Here is an 11069-nt window from a genome sequence, read left to right as displayed (position 1 = left end):
CTAGCGGCAATGAATATTTTTCCAGTACCTGAAATAGATCTCAACGCAGTCTTATTGGACAAAGATAAGGTTAAAAAGCAAAAGAGGCAATTTCCAAATCAGTCCACTGAACTGAATCCTGGGGAACGTCCAGTTCAGCTAACTAGAATACCAGAAGATCCAGTTGACTCCAGTATACCAGCGGCTTCTGAACAAGAATATTCTGTAGACGACACTGAAATTTAGAATAGTGGTTCAGAGCTCAGAGGACCGTCTTGGAATTATGCTGAGGAGTCAACCAAACAAAAAGGTGGTGGGCCTAACTGGTTGCTTCCAGATGATCAGGAAATAGAGGAATGGAATCTAGGTTCAGAGGAAAATCCTAAAATGATCAAATTCAACAACCATCGGAATCCAGTAATGAAAGAAAAGGCCCGACACATGTTTCAACACTACAAAGATGTGTTTGCATGGGAACATACTAATCTCAAGGGAGTAGATCCAGAGGTATGTCAACATCGAGTACCATTGAAACCAGATGCCGAACCAATACGGTTGAAAAAGTACAGAATGAATCCCAATTATGCCAAGAAGGTCAAGGAAGAGAATGATAACCTTCTGAAGGCTGGATTCATTACTAAAGTAGCCAGTAGTGATTGGTTATTTCCCACTGTGGTGGTACCCAAGAAGAATGGAAAGCTTCGAGTCTGTGTGGATTATCGAAATTTGAATGCTCAGACCATCAAGGATCCATTTCCCTTACCCTTTACGGGCATGCTGCTTGACGAAATTGCAGGCTATGAGATGTATAGCTTCATGGATGGTTATAGTGGTTATAACCAGTTACACATTTTTCCTGAGGACCGGAGTAAAACGACCTTCATTACTGAGTGGGGAGCATTCATGTATCTGGTGATGCCATTTGGTCTTTGCAACGCTCCAACGACTTTTCAATGATGTATGATGGAAATATTCAGTGAATTTCTCCATTGATTCCTTGCTATCTTCATGGATGACTCACTGTATATTCAACAAACGAGAAGCATTTACTTTTTTTGGAAATGGTTTTTCAGTGCTGTCAGGAAAAGCGGATTTGTTTGAACCCATTCAAATCTGTTTTCTTGGTCTGGAAAGGACAACTACTGGGACATGTAGTGTCCAGGAATGGTATAGAAATAGCCACTCACAAGATTCAATGTGTCCAATATGCCAAGGCTCCTTGCAATGCATCAGAGTTAAGTTCTTTCTTGGGATATATCAATTTTTATAGAAGATTTGTGCACAAGTTTGCTTCCTAGGCATTACCTTTGTATGAACTCACAAAAAAGACCAGCAAGTTCAGTTGGACTGTTGAATGTGAGGAAATTTTTCAGAGTCTAAAGAATGCTATTATCAGCAAGCCAGTACTTCAACAACCGAATTGGGATGTCATTTTTCATGTACATGTAGATGCTTCAGGACTGACGATGGGAGCAATATTGGCTCAGACAGAAGGCAGAACTGATTATCCAATATATTTTGCCAGTCGAAGATTCAATCAGGCTGAACAAGGGCATACCACTATTGAAAGCCTAAGCCTTAGGAATGGTTTTCAGCGCTACCAAATTCAGACACTATTTATTGGGCAAGCTATTTCATTTTTATGTGGATCATCAGGCATTATTGTTTTTGATCAACAAAGTCATTATTCAAGGCAAACTGATAAGATGGATGATGTTTCTGATGGAATTTGAGTTTTTCATTTTTCATAACCTTGGTAAAACCCATTGTGGTGCTGATTTCTTGTCCAGAAGTACAAATGGCTACTCTGAAGCATCTTTGAGAGATGAGCCAGTCGATGCAGAACTATTTCAGATAACAACTGAAGAACAATTGATCCAGAGTTGTGTTACCATATACTTGTGGTGGTGATGTGTTTGAACACACTAGGACCGCCGGGGCCTTTTTTCCCTCTTTAGGAGGTTTTTTCCCGCGTGCATTGTATATACGCCCATCACTCTAGGGCTATCTATCTTTCCATTGCACACTAAGTTATACACTCTCTATTGTGTGCCTTGAGCTTCCTTCATATTCTCCAAGCTGTGTGCATTTCTCTGCAACCCAAATTCCAACAATTGGTATCAGAGCAGGTTGCGTCCTCCCGGGCTTAGTCGCGAGCTGCTCCAGTACACGCCTGCTCACTTTCTCCGATTTCAGTGAGCTTTGGCGAGCGTTCGCAGGTTGATAAATACTTCGGGGGTACTCGTAGAGCTCGATCTGATCAGATTTTTGATTTGGGCTCATTTCGGTCTCCGTTTCCACTGTGGGCAGGTCTGCACAGGCAATTTTGTCATTTTGTGCAGAATTTCTGTCAGTGCCGTTTTTTTGCATAACAGGCGCCTTATAGTCTTCTACGGTTTGTGCTTTACAACACGTGTTGTTCCCACTCCGTTTCTCCTATTTTCGGGCAGTTTTCACATCAGGTGCAACATTTACCATGGCTGACAACAACAACACAGATGTGTTCAAGATGTTTGCTGCTGAGGACAGGTTGGATGGGGACAATTACCCTATGTGGGCTTATATGATGCAACATGTTCTTGTGTCAAAGGGTGTCTCGAACATTGTGCAGGGCAGTGATGTACGTCCTGGTTCTGAGGATGTAGGCGATGTTGAGGATGTTGCTGCAAGGATTGCTGCTGTTAGAGTTGTTTTGCCTACGGTAGAACAAGCTCGTTGGGATGTTAAGGATGCGTAGGCTCATGCATTGATTGCGTTGTCTGTGAAGCGCACTATTGTTCCTCACATCCATTCAGCAAAATCTGCAAAATAGGCTTGGGATATATTGGTTGGTCTTTATGCAAGTCGCAATGAGGCTAAAATTGCTTTGCTGTGTAAAGAGCTGGAGTCGAAGATTATGCATGAGGAAGATGATATGGACACTTTCCTTGCTAGTGTCAAGGATATCAATGAGCAACTCATTTCTGCAGGGTGCAGTCATTTCAGACAGTTCCCTAGTGCAAACTGTTCTTGATGCCATACCAGATTCCTACCAGAGTTTTGCTAGTACTTGGAGACTGATGACCCAAGGAAATCTTGAAGTTGTCAAGTTTGATGCATTATGCACATTGCTGTTTTGCAAGAGTCACTTTCTAGAAAAAACAAGACTAGGAAACGTGCAGTTGAACAAGCTTTTATTACTTCTCAAAGAAAGGGTGGTAACAGTAATGCAGCCACTTCTTATGGTTCTGCTGCGAGTGGCAAAAATTCTGTTCCTAATGCTTCTTCTGGCAGCAATTCGTCTGGAAATTCTGGTGATAAGGGCAAAAAGAAGATTCGTTGCCATTATTGTAAAGCTAATGATCACTTCATCAAGTCGTGTCCTAAGTTGAAGGCCAAAGAGGCTAAGAAGAAAGAGGGTGGTTCCACTGCAAATGCTGGTTCCACTACAAATGCAGCCATTGTTGAGTCTTCTGTGAAAGGAGACTGTGATGCTGATGTTGATGCAGAATGGGCTTTTAGCGCAGAGTGCACTTACAATCCTGCTGTCCATGATGCATGCTTGTTAGTTGCTGCAGATTCACATGTGTGGTATTTTGACAGTGGTGCTACAAAGCACTTTACCTCACATCGTGAATTGTTTACCTCTCTCGAGTGTCTCCCTCATGGGAATTCAGTCACTTGTGCCAACAATGCCTCTTATCCAGTTTAGGGAGTTGGAAAGATTGTGCTTACTGCTGTAAATGGCAGTTCCTTCACACTTGTTGATGCCATTTATGTACCTGGGATCAAGAAGAATCTCTTGTCTGTATCCGCACTTGCTAGACTTGGACTTGTAGTAAAATTTGTGGATGATAGATGTACAGTTCATGATCTCAGTTTTGGTGATGAAATTGTTGCATCTGATCTTTTGTGCTGTGGGCTGTATAAGCTCACTTTGTATGATAAGTGTGGACAAAATTTTGCAAATGCTGTTGCAAATTCAAGGGATATTTCAGATGCAAAACTTTGGCATGCACTTTTTGGTCATCTGAATTTTGCCAGTTTGCTGCGTTTGCAGAAATCTGACATGGTTGCTTCTTTGCCGCCTCTTGAAGCACCTGTCAAACATGTTTGTGAACGCTGTATTTTGGGTAAGATGCAGCGTTCTAAGTTTCCAAAGGATGGTTCAGTTCGGGCCACATGCAGGTTGCAGCTTGTGCATAGTGATGTTTGTGGGCCTATGCAAACTCCATCCTTGGGCAATTACCTGTACTTTGTGACTTTCATTGATGATTACTCCAGGCATGCATGGGTATTTCTGCTTAAAGCGAAGTCCGAAGTTTTTATGTGCTTCAAACAATTTCTGGCTATGGCTGAAAATGTCTCGAAATGTACTATGGGCACCCTCCGTTCCGATCGAGGGGGGGAGTATATGCCTCATGAATTTAATGCATTTCTGGCTAGTCGTGGGATAAAACACCAATGTACAGTGCCTTATACACCTCAGCAAAATGGTGTTGCTGAGAAGAAAAACAGGTCACTGACGGAAATGGCACGATGTATGGTCAAAATTCAAGCTTTGCCGCATTCTTTTTGTCTTGAGGCCATCATGTGTGCCACTTATGTACTTAACAGGTGTCCTAAGAAAGCTTTGCAGTCTATTACTCCATATGAAGCATGGCATGATAGAAAGCCTTCTATTGAGCACATGCGTGTTTTTGGCTGTTTGGCATATGCTTTGGTGCCACAAGTGCAGCACAGAAAATTGGATGATAATGCTGTCAAATGTATTTTTGTTGGTTATAGTGCTGAAAGCAAAGGTTACAGGTTGTATCATCCGCAAACAAAGCGTATTCTGGTTTCACGGGACGTAGTGTTTGTGGAAGATTCTGTTCAGCCCTTGTTATCATGTACTAGAGACAGTAATGTAAGCTCATGGGACATTTATGACACTTTGTTGCCTCTTTTCAGTGATGCGAAGCCTATGGGGGTTTCTGAAAATGTTCTAAATCAGCCTATTACTGATGCAGATGTACATGATGTACTTGATGAGGAAAGGGCTGAAAATAAGAAGGCTAGAGGTATGCCAAAATGGCTGATGCACACTTTGCGTGACAGTAAATTGGATGCACCTTTGTCTAGTCATACACGTTCAGGCTCTCGACATGCATCTTATGCATTAGATTGTTATGCTTTGGCTATGTCTAGCTTACATGATGTTGAGGAGCCTCTGTATTTTGATGAAACATAGAATTCAGAAAATTGGATGGCTGCCATGCAATCAGAATATGATGCACTTATAGAAAATGACACATGGACTTTATGTGATTTGCCTCTTGGCAAAAAGGCCATTGGTACGAAGTGGGTTTACAAGTTGAAACGCAAGCCGGATGGTGAGATCGACCGCCATAAGGCTCGACTTGTTGCAAAGGGTTATGCACAACAAAAAGGCATAGATTATGAAGAGACCTTTGCTCCCACTTGTTGTATGACTACTGTGAATTTTCTATGTGCATTGGCAGCTCATTTTGGTTGGGATGTACATCAATCAGCCATTGTTACTGCTTTCCTTAATGGTGACAATAGGACAAAGTGTGCAAATGTAAGAAGGCTTTGTATGGGTTGAAGCAATCTCCTCGTGCTTGGTATGAGAAAGCTGACACTCATTTGGTCAAACAAGGCTTTCATAACAGTCCAACAGAAAGCACATTGTATGTAAAGCGTGAGGGTGATGTACTTCTCATTGTGGTTCTTTATGTTGATGATTTTCTGATCACTGGACCAAATGACATACATATTGCTGAATTTAAGGCTGATTTGAATGCTACTTTCAAGATGAAAGATTTGGGGCTGTTGCATCATTACTTGGGTATAGAGTTTAAGCAGTGTGATGGTGGTATTGCCTTGTGTCAGAAAAGTTACATAGAGACATTGCTATGTAAGTTTGGAATTGAGGATTGCAAACCTATTGCCACTCCCATGGAAACAGGTTTGAAGTTGAGTCTACATGATGATGGAGATCCTGCTGATGTCACTCTTTACCAAACTGTTGTTGGCTACCTCATTTATGTATGCAACACGAGGCCAGATATTCAGTTTGCAGTCTCACAGGCTAGCAGATTCATTGATAGCCCAGGGTCTAAGCATTGGCAGGCTGTCAAGAGGATTTTCCGCTACCTTAGTGGCACTTTACATCTTGGCTTGTTTTATCCCAAGGGGGGATCATTGCCGCCAGACTTACATGCTTTTTCGGACTCAGATTGGGCTGGTTGTTTTGACACGCGAGTGTTCACAAGTGGTTTTTGTTTCATGCTTGGCACTTCATGTATATCATGGTTGAGCAAGAAGCAACCTACTGTGGCCACTTCGAGTTGTGAGGATGAGTACAGGGCAGTCTTCACAGCTACGGTTGAGTGTGTATGGCTCAGACGCCTTATGGCTGATTTGGGTGTTGGACATGACACTGCCAACACTATCTACACTGACAGTCAGAGCGCATTGGCAGTTGCGAGGAACCCAGTTTTTCATGCTCGCACAAAGTACATTGAGGTGCATTACCACTATGTCAAGGAGAGGCTCTCAGCAGGAGTGATCAGCTTGGCTTATGTGCCAACACAGGACAACCTTGCAGATCTTTTCACAAAGGCATTGTCTCGTGAGAAGCTTGAAGCTTTCCGCAAAGCTTTGGGCTTACTCCCCTTTGTGGACTGATCATGTCCTCGGGGCATGGCACTTCCCTTTAGTCATGTGCTAGCTCTCGTTCAACGCATCACTCTAGGGGGGATTTGTTACCATATACTTGTGGTAGTGATGTGTGTGAACACACTAGGACCGCCAGGGCATTTTTCCCCCCGTGCATTGTATATACGCCCATCACTCTAGGGCAATCTATCTTTCCATTGCACACTAAGTTATACACTCTCTATTGTGTGCCTAGAGATTCCTTCGTCTTCTCCAAGTTGTGTGTGTTTCTATACAACCCTAATTCCAACAAGTTGTATGATGTATATTAGTTTCTTTCTAAGGGAGGATTTCTAGACAACTGGACGCAGAATCCGAAGAAGGCATTGATTATTAAGAGTTTGAAGTTCACCATCATTGGCGGATCACTTTATAGACTGGGAGTAGATGGAGTTCTTCACAGATGTGTACCTATGGAAGGTAGAATGCAAGTAATTTCAGAGGCACATAATGGGGATTCTGGAGGACATTTCTCTACTGATATCACTTACAAGAAAATTTTGCAGGCAGGTTTGTGGTGGCAAACTTTAATAGCTGATGTTAGAAGCTTTTGTAAAACATGTGATATATGTCAGAGGATGGGCAGACCCACAGCAACAAACATGACTCCTCTAACTCCAGTTCAACCATTGGGAGTGTTTATGAAATTGGGTCTGGATTTTATGGGTCCATTCAAGAAAATCACTCCTAGGAAGAATAGGTATATATTGATGGCTACTTACTATGTCACCAAATGGGTGGAAGCTAAAGCTCTTCCTGACAACACTGCAAAGTCCACTACCATTATGGATGTCCTGTAGAGATTTTATCTGGTCAAGGAACACACTTTATAAATGATACTATGGACATTTTAATGGAATTGCTCTCAGTAAAGCATCGGAAATTAACACCATACCATCCTCGATGCTATGGGCAAGCAGAGAGTAGTAACAAAACTATCAAGACCATTCTCACTAAGATTGTGCAAAAGGAGCCACACCAGTGGGATTTGAAACTCCATACTGCTCTCTTGGCATATAGACCAGCCTATAAGGTCACCACTGGACTAACACCATTTAGAATGGCGTATGGCACTAAAGCTGTTGTGCCTATGGAGTTTGAAATTCCCAATCTCAGGATGGTAGTGGAGTATGAATTGGATTTTAATCACAATATGAAATAGAGACTGGAAGAGTTAATGCAGCTGGATGAGTTAAGACAGCATGCTATGCTAGAATAGGAAATTGTTCAGCAAAGAAGGAAACACTGGCATAATCAAAGAATTAAAGTTAGGGAATTTCAAAAAGGAGATTTGGTCCTGCTCTATCAGTCTAAACTGGGTCCTAAGAAACCAAACTTGAAGATAGCTTGGGCTGGTCCATATGAAGTCAATTGGGTGTTTTCCAATGGCACAGTAAGGCTAAAAGATTTATCTGGGTTACTACTGCCAAGAGTGTATAATGGGGCCAAAATCAAATTATATTATTCATATGGAAAAGAGGATTCTCAGAGTAATGAAACTGGTATGTTTGGAGCTGAAGACCAAGAAAATTCAGAATCAGTTATTTTAAGCATGTTTCATGTACAACCAGTACCAGAGCCAGCCAAAGAGGTAGCTCAAGGGTCAGAAAAGTCCCAGTACAACAAAACTATGCCAGGCGTAGAATCTGTAAAATGTCAAAGTTAGTATCAATTTTTATGGAAAAAAAGGGCCAGCTGGACCATCAGTGGTAATCATTTCACGGAGCATGGAGAGTATTAGACAATGCATGTATGCCATGTCATTGCGGTGCACAGGACTCTAGGAACGGTAAGTAGTGGAGCTTTTATGGCGCGAACACGTAAAACAGTAAGACGAGTAAGCATTTCTCCTCATAAATCTCTTGTGCAACGATTGCCTGCTATCACACATTCGCCATCGCCAAGCTTCGAAGCCTTGTCACTGCAACAATAGACTTCTTCATCAGAAGCAACAGCTGATTGCTGTTTGTCTCTACCCAACACACCTGGATACGGATTTGAATATTCGTGTAAGTCTTCTTCTTCTTCGACAAAGGCATCGTCTTTACCTTGTATGGGCCGAAGAAAAATGTCGGATAAGATGCAGGACACTATAGAAGAGACTCAAGCACTTATCACCTCTATCAAAACCTCCATACCACTCATTCCCAATAGCAAGATACATTGGTATGTGTTTACCGAGCAAGCAAAAGTGTTGCTACGGCTGTGGGATTTGCATGTGGTAGTGCAAGCCACAAGAATAGAGTTCAAGATCTCCATCATTAGACAGGTTCTTGATTCCTTCAATGTTGATGATGACAGTGCTATGGTGTATGGAATGACAGTGCTATGGTGTATGGAATGAAAGTGTCAGCAACTCCGGACAAAATTGCTTATGCTTTCAAGGTGCCAAACGAGCCTAAGCTGACCGTGGCAAATGCAGAGCAGATAAGTGCGGCTCTGAAGGAAGATGATGCAACCAAGAAAAAACATAAGTCCAGTGCACAAGGGGTTACAGTAGCAGGTCTGGACGTTCCAGTTTCTTACCGGCTTGTGGATGAAGCTGTGAGTTTGAAGAACAATCCCACATATGTTTCAGAAAAGTTGTTTTCTATGTTACTGGCAAAGGAATTGGATGCCAAGGCTTCAATCAACCTATGTTAGATTCTGTCTCATAATGTGCTTCAGTAGACCACCAAGTTAAATTCTCAGATTGTTTTTAAAGCCTGGTATGTTTGGCATTTTCTCTACTGGGCAACTTTCCCAGATGCTCATCATCAAGTACGGATGGCGTGGAGTCTAAAACCCATCCCAACGACTAACAATGTTGACTTATCCTTTGATGAAGAAACCCCAGGCACTCAGTTGGCTCTTATGGGTCAGAAGAGAAAGGGCACGGAGGAGGAAGCTGGCAGCTCTAAGGGACCAAAAACTACATTGGCTAAGAGCAGTGCTCTCTTAAAGAAGCTAGAAAGTCAGGTCAAAACTGTGTCTACTGAAAAATCTCCAGCACACCTGCGGACTTTAGCCGGCCAGACATACCAGCCTCCAGCAAAGACTACTGTTGGGAGTAGCCAACAAATTGAGCAGAGTTCAACAACCACCAGTGCTGAAAAAGACCAGCCTCACAGGACCACTGCTAGTTGGCAAACCACATTGATAATGGAAAAGGTCCAATGCCTGCTAGCCCACTTGGTAATTCTAGTATCCCTTTCCGTGAAATGGCTTTGGCCTTAACCAAGAAGGACAGATTACAACAGCTGCAGACTCATCCTCTCAAATGACGATTAATCCTGCACAAACCTGATTATACCACACTACCATATATGGCTCCTGTTGCAGTTTATGATCCAATTGCCTCTGACCCAACAACGATCAATGAAGGTTGCTCAATGCTAATCCAATCATCATGGAATACAATTGTCCATGCCTTGGGACAAATGATGGATGCCTCAACGTCCACTGCTGAAGTGACCAACTTACAACTTGAATTGAGGAACAGTGAGCCGCAAGTTGAAAACTTAAAACAAGATATGGGGACACAGTCCTTGAGGCATAGTGTTCTTGAAAATCATTCAGCCAGGAAAATTCAGACACTGAAAAGTAAGCTAACAAAGATTGAGTTTGAGATGAGGCAGTTGAGAGAAGAAAAGGCAGAGGATTGAGAGAGTTGACAGATTTGAAACTATGCTAAGGATTAAGAGATTTGAATTCAACTCATTACTAACCAACCACACTACATTGAAAGCCTCTTTAAAAGAAAGATACATATATAATAATTTGGCTGATATTTTGAATCCAAACGGCAATGTAGTCTTCAATATGGATAATCTGAGGGCACTCATGGAAACCATGCAAAGTGATTTGCAGGATAAACTTTCTGAGTATAACAGTGCTTTGGCAAATCAAGCCATTATGGACTATATTGAGAAGCAAAATGATCTTGATGAGGATTCTGAGAAAGCAAAAGAGAAGGATGAAGAGGAGGAGGATGAACCAACAAATAGGCACAATGATGATAATGACTCTCCTCCATCTCCACCTCCAGGATCTGGTGCTGGTGGATCAGTTGCCACAAGGGACACTCAGCCCAACACGAACCGGCCAGACCAGGATAAGAATCAGCATTCGGGAGATCAAGGGGCTAAAAACCAGCAAACATGCAACACTGAAGAATCCCCAACACACCAGTCACAACACTATGCAGATGAGAAAGGAAAAGCTAAAGTTGTGACCAAAACTCTGGAAGGTGATGAGCAACATTTACTACAGCTCATCACACTGAACAAAAGGCTAAGACATCAACAAGCTCCAATAACCAGGATGTATTGGAGGATGATGTTATTCTTTTTTATTTGGAACGTTTTCAGAGGTTATACGTTGGCGCCAGAGAAATGGTCCAGCATTGG

The sequence above is a fragment of the Adiantum capillus-veneris genome, chromosome 17, assembly GCF_014529385.1.
Source record: "Adiantum capillus-veneris isolate H3 chromosome 17, ASM1452938v2, whole genome shotgun sequence".
In the NCBI taxonomy this organism is placed as follows: Eukaryota; Viridiplantae; Streptophyta; class Polypodiopsida; order Polypodiales; family Pteridaceae; genus Adiantum; species Adiantum capillus-veneris.
This window is presented reverse-complemented; position numbering follows the sequence as displayed.